The 6,000-nt window shown below is 40.5% G+C and overlaps 1 long non-coding RNA gene across 1 annotated transcript in view; it reads right to left on the reverse strand.

Moving 5' to 3' along the window:
• Positions 1–5,061, reverse strand: part of LOC121400530 — a 14,216-nt gene extending 9,155 nt beyond the window's left edge. Inside the window, exons 1-2 of the long non-coding RNA XR_005965792.1 lie at positions 4,798–5,061; positions 3,509–3,576 (exon numbers count right to left, since the gene is read on the reverse strand). This is a non-coding gene — a long non-coding RNA (uncharacterized LOC121400530). The remainder of the gene's footprint in view (positions 1–3,508; positions 3,577–4,797) is intronic.
• Between the last annotated feature and the right edge of the window lie 939 nt (positions 5,062–6,000).

Consider the following 6,000-nt stretch of genomic DNA (forward strand, 5'->3'; position numbering starts at 1 on the left):
TGTATTGGTATTTGCATATAGAGGTTAAGTCCCATATGGTTGTGGGGAAATTTATCAATAATAAGTAAATGTGGACACCTCTTCTTATGCGGGCCTCAATTGGCTACTACTAATTGTGTGCACCTTGCTTGGGTCATATGGATACTTTATTTATGTAAGAGAAGCACTTATGTGCAAAGTTACTTACAGAATGAATTATGTTAAAAAAAACTTGGTCAGAAAATATAATAGTGTCTAACTAGTGCATGCCAAGCTAGATTTGAATGACAAAATAGATATTTTTGACAGAAAGCAAGATTTTAACCCTTTCCCTGCCAGCCGTTTTGTCCTAGATGCGAACATCTACTGCCAAGCAGTTTTTAGATACTCCAAGTCTCAAGTGTTCAATAAAATGAAAAAAATCATGTTTCACAAAGAACAATCACATATATCAGAAACATCATTTACTTTATGTATGAGAACACAGCCGATTTGGAAAGGTCTATGTCTCCTGAACGCGGCAATACCAAATATATATAGTTTATGGAGATTTCTCACTTGTATAGATCAAAATCTACAAGCAGTACACTACCAAATTTCCAAAGCACCGCTCCCCAAACGGGATACTACTGATTTCAAGGCTAAACATTCCACTAACAGTAGGTTTAACCTAGAAAACTACCCATTATTAGAAAGAACAGATTCTGGTGAATCAAAAATGGGTAAATATATCGTTGTACGCCAAACTACCAAGTTGCAATTGTTTCCTAAAGTTAGAATGTTTTATAGAAATTGGTGAATTTTTTGAAAAATGACCTCAAAGCTTCCAATCTACAGAATCATATCTCCACAAATCATTAGGTATCAATGTAAAACACCCCAAATATGAAAGCCTGGGGTCCACTGAACAGTTTGATGCCCAATATATATACGTATATAGGTGTACCCAAGCATGTGGCATATAGGGGCCCTAAAATGTAGTCACCTCATGTGAGCTATCAGTTCTGTAATTCCAGATACTGCAAAATCAACACATTTGCATAGTTTTGAAGTAAGTTCACCCCAGAAAACCATATATTTTCGGAAAGTACACATTCCCACGAATCTAAATTGGGTATGCATGTCTTTGTACTCCAAAGTACAAAGCCGCAAACCATTCCTAAATTTGGTGATTTTGGCGACATTTCCAAAAATCACCTCAAAATTTCTACCCTGCAGCATCGTATTTCCCACATACATTTAGATATCGAGAGAAATCACCCCAAATATGAAAGCCTAGGGTCCTCTGAACAGTTTGATGCCCAATATGTATAGGTGTACCCAAGCATGTGGCATATAGGGGCCCCAAAAGGAAGACCCCCATATGGTCTGTCATTTCAGGTACTGCAAAATCAACACATTTACATCATTTTGGGGGGGGTCAAAAGTAGAAAAAAGTAAGTTCACCCCAGAAAACCATATATTTTCGGAAAGTACACATTCCCACGAATCTAAATTGGGTATGCATGTCTTTGTACTCCAAAGTACCAAGCCGCAAACCATTCCTAAATTTGGTGATTTTGATGACATTTCCAAGAATCACCTCAAAATTTCTACCCTGCAGCATCGTATTACCCACATACTTTTAGGTATCAAGAGAAATCACCCCAAATATGAAAGCCTAGGGTCCTCTGAACAGTTTGATGCCCAATATGTATAGGTGTACCTAAGCATGTGGCATATAGGGGCCCTAAAATTAAGACCCCCCCCATATGGTCTGTCATTTCAGGTACTGCAAAATCAAGACATTTACCTAGATTTGGGGGGGGGGCAAAAGTAGAAAAGGGTAAGTTCACCCCAGAAAACCATATATTTTCGGAAAGTACACATTCCCACAAATCTAAATTGGGTATGCATGTCTTTGTACTACAAAGTACCAAGCCGCAAATCATTCCTAAATGTGGTGATTTCGGTGACATTTCCAAAAATCACCTCAAAATTACTACCCTGCAGCATCGTATTACCCACATACTTTTAGGTATCAAGAGAAATCACCCCAAATATGAAAGCTTAGGGTCCTCTGAACAGTTTGATGCCCAATATGTATAGTTGTACCCAAGCACGTGGCATATAGGGGCCCCAGAAGGAAGACCCCCATATGGTCTGTCATTTCAGATGCAAAATCAAGACATTTACATCGTTTTGGGGGGGGGCAAAAGTAGAAAAGGGTAAGTTCACCCCAGAAAACCATATATTTTCGGAAAGTACACATTCCCGAAAACCCAAATTGGGTATGCATGTCCTTGTACTCCAAAGTACCAAGTCACAAGTCTTTCCTAAATTTGGCGATAAAAGCAACGGTTTTTACATTTTTGAAAATCGCCTAAAAATATTGCAATTGGCCACATTTATCTCACCCAATTTCTTGCATACAGTTGTAAAATAACATAAATATTGATGCCAAGGGACTACTGAACAGTTTGATGCCCAATATGCATACATATACCAAGGCAGCTGGCATGTGCGGACCCCAAATAAAAATAGTGCATATGAGTTTTCTCCGCTGCCGATTCGCCTTCTGTGAACATAGACCATTGACTTCATATTATGTGCCTCAAGACCCTCCTAACAGCAAAGACCCCCAAAACCATACGTTTTTGGAAAGTACACATTCTGACGAATTCAACAAAGATAAAGACATCTTTCTACACCAAACTACCAAACTGCAAAGCTTTTCTAAACTTAGAGGTTTTTACAACATTTCTGAAAATTGCCTAAAAATGTTGCAGTTTGCCGCATTTTTCGCACACAATGTTTTACGTACAAAGAAAAATCACCCTAAATATGGACGTCAGAGGCCTAATGAATAGCTTGATGCCCATTATGCATAGATTTACCAAAGTATGTGGTGTGTACGGACCCCAAATGAAAAACATGCACATAAATTTTCACATTAGCCAACTAAGCTGCTGAAAACAGTACCCCGACTTTGCGTTATGTGTTGTAAGACCCCAAAACTGTAAAAAGCCCCCTGAACAGCATATATTTTTGGAAAGTACATATTATGACGGATCAAACAAAGTAAAATATATCTTTCTATACCAAAGCACCAAACAGCAAAACTATACTAAAGATACATAAGGACAAATAATGCAGGGATAAAATTGCAATAAAACCACAAAAATTGTGTAAATCAATGAAATGACAAAATGACTGATCCAACAGCATAATTAGTGGCCAAAATCGATTACCCAATAGTCATGCTGCCAAAACAAATGGTTTTTAGGGGTAAAAAAACACAAATTAGTAAAATGAAAAAGTAAAAAAAATCCCTCTTTGTGAGTTTTTTGTGTATACATGTGTATACACGTCTAAAAGTGGTGTGACAGTGTGTATATAAGTGTGAAATAAGTGCAAATAAGTGTACATAACTTTACAAAAAAAATCTTTACTAAAATGATTGTGTAACTGTGTATAGATCTATACAATGTAGTGTAGTGTGTATGTATTGTTTGTGTAGTGTGTAATTTGTAAAATAAAGGCAACTTACCGTTGCTGGAGCAGGAGGGATTGTCTGATGCTCTAGAAAGTTTCAGCAGCGTGTATGCTGATGAGTCACTGCAGCCAGGAAGTGCGTGGGCGTCGCCAGAGAAGCAGAGAGAAGAAAGACAGAGGAGCTGGTAAGTTGCTTCTTTCTGCGATTTTAGGTCGGTCCTGCGACAATCCTGTTGCAGGACCGACATGACAGCCCCCAGCCTTGTTGCCCAGGGGGCTGTCAGCACTGCTAAGTCTCTGCAGAGGCGGCTTAAGCCGCTGATGCAGAGATCAGCATTGATTTCTGCCAGAACGTTCTTGGCAGTTAAAGCCCTTGCCTGCCAGAATGTACAGCGTACGTGCTTGGCAGGCAAAGGGTTAAACGACAGGATTCATTCTTTCCACACAATGAAAACCCAGTTTCACAAAACAGATAAAATATCCATCTGTGAAGCAATACTGTCAGTCACATTAATGAACCAATGAAATAATTTCTGCAGTCTGCAGACAGTGAACAATTTCTGCAGACAGTGAAATAATTTCTGCAGACAATGAATAATTTCTGCAGACCGTGAAATAATTTCTGCAGACAGTGAAATAATTTTTGCAGACAGTGAAATAATTTCTGCAGACAGTGAAATAATTTCTACAGACAGTGAAATAATTTCTGCAGACAGTGAAATAATTTCTGCACAGTGCATAATTTCTGCAGACAGTGAAATAATTTCTGCAGACAGTGAATAATTTCTGCAGACAGTGAAATAATTTCTGCAGCCTGCAGACAGTGAATAATTTCTGCAGACAGTGAAATAATTTCTGCAGACAGTGAATAATTTCTACAGACGGTGAAATAATTTCTGCAGACAGTGAATCATTTCTGCAGACAGTGAAATAATTTCTGCAGACAGTGAAATAATTTCTGACGACAGTGAATAATTTCTGCAGACAGTGAAATAATTTCTGCAGATAGTGATTCATTTCTACAGACAGTGAAATAATTTCTGCACAGTGAAATAATTTCTGCACAGTGAAATAATTTCTGCAGACAGTGAAATAATTTCTGCAGACAGTGAAATAATTTCTGCAGACAGTGAAATAATTTCTGCAGTCTGCAGACAGTGAATAATTTCTGCAGACAGTGAAATAATTTCTACAGACAGTGAATAATTTCCACAGACAGTGAATAATTTCTGCAGACAATCTTTACTAAAATGATTGTGTAACTGTGTATAGATCTATACAATGTAGTGTAGTGTGTATGTATTGTTTGTGTAGTGTGTAATTTGTAAAATAAAGGCAACTTACCGTTGCTGGAGCAGGAGGGATTGTCTGATGCTCTAGAAAGTTTCAGCAGCGTGTATGCTGATGAGTCACTGCAGCCAGGAAGTGCGTGGGCGTCGCCAGAGAAGCAGAGAGAAGAAGGAAGACAGAGGAGCTGGTAAGTTGCTTCTTTCTGCGATTTTAGGTCGGTCCTGCGACAATCCTGTTGCAGGACAAACATGACAGCCCCCCAGCCTTGTTGCCCAGGGGGCTGTCAGCACTGCTAAGTCTCTGCAGAGGCGGCTTAAGCCGCTGATGCAGAGATCAGCATTGATTTCTGCCAGAACGTTCTTGGCAGTTAAAGCCCTTGCCTGCCAGAATGTACAGCGTACGTGCTTGGCAGGCAAAGGGTTAAACGACAGGATTCATTCTTTCCACACAATGAAAACCCAGTTTCACAAAAACAGATAAAATATCCATCTGTGAAGCAATACTGTCAGTCACATTAATGAACCAATTTTTTGACGTGACGGCCCAATAAAGGGGGGAACTGGTGCGCTGGCGCCACCCGCGGCACCCAGTGACGCATGCACACTGTGACGTCACTGACCCGTGCCGTAATATAGTTGAGCACATCGGCGCTCTCTGGCACACACGCAGTCTGGCAAGACAAGAGGACCGAGTAGTAGTACTGTGTCAGTGTCACGACTATTCTGTTCTCTTCAACAACGAAGTTGTGAATTGAGTTTGACTCACTCTTCTTTAGTTGCGGGCGACTTGCCAAGTTGCCATTATAAGATTAAGTTAAGCTGCAGTGATTGGCTAACTAAGGCTGCAGCCCTGCACGGTGCACCTAGCAGGCTATCACCTTCCTTCAACAATGCCTAGGCCTAGGCGGGCCTAACTGTCTGTACTGGCCAGCTAGCTAGAAAGAAGAGAGTGGGGGGCCAGGGCCATGGGGCCACCCGGCCAGATCAGCCACTGGTAGCAGTAGCACTAGCAGCCGCCAGCCAAGCTAGCCAGCACCACTGGCACTGGTCCTGCTGCAGCAGTCAGCGGGCAGGCTTCAGCCAGCACAGAATTTCATTCTTTAATTGAAAACTTCAGGCTCAGCAAGCGGTTGGGCAGTGAATAATTTCTGCAGACAGTGAAATAATTTCTGCAGTCTGCAGACAGTGAACCATTTTTTGCGGACAGTGAAATCATTTCTGCAGACAGTGAATAATTTCTGCAGACAGTGAATAATTT

This window comes from Xenopus laevis, chromosome 2S, assembly GCF_017654675.1.
Source record: "Xenopus laevis strain J_2021 chromosome 2S, Xenopus_laevis_v10.1, whole genome shotgun sequence".
In the NCBI taxonomy this organism is placed as follows: Eukaryota; Metazoa; Chordata; class Amphibia; order Anura; family Pipidae; genus Xenopus; species Xenopus laevis.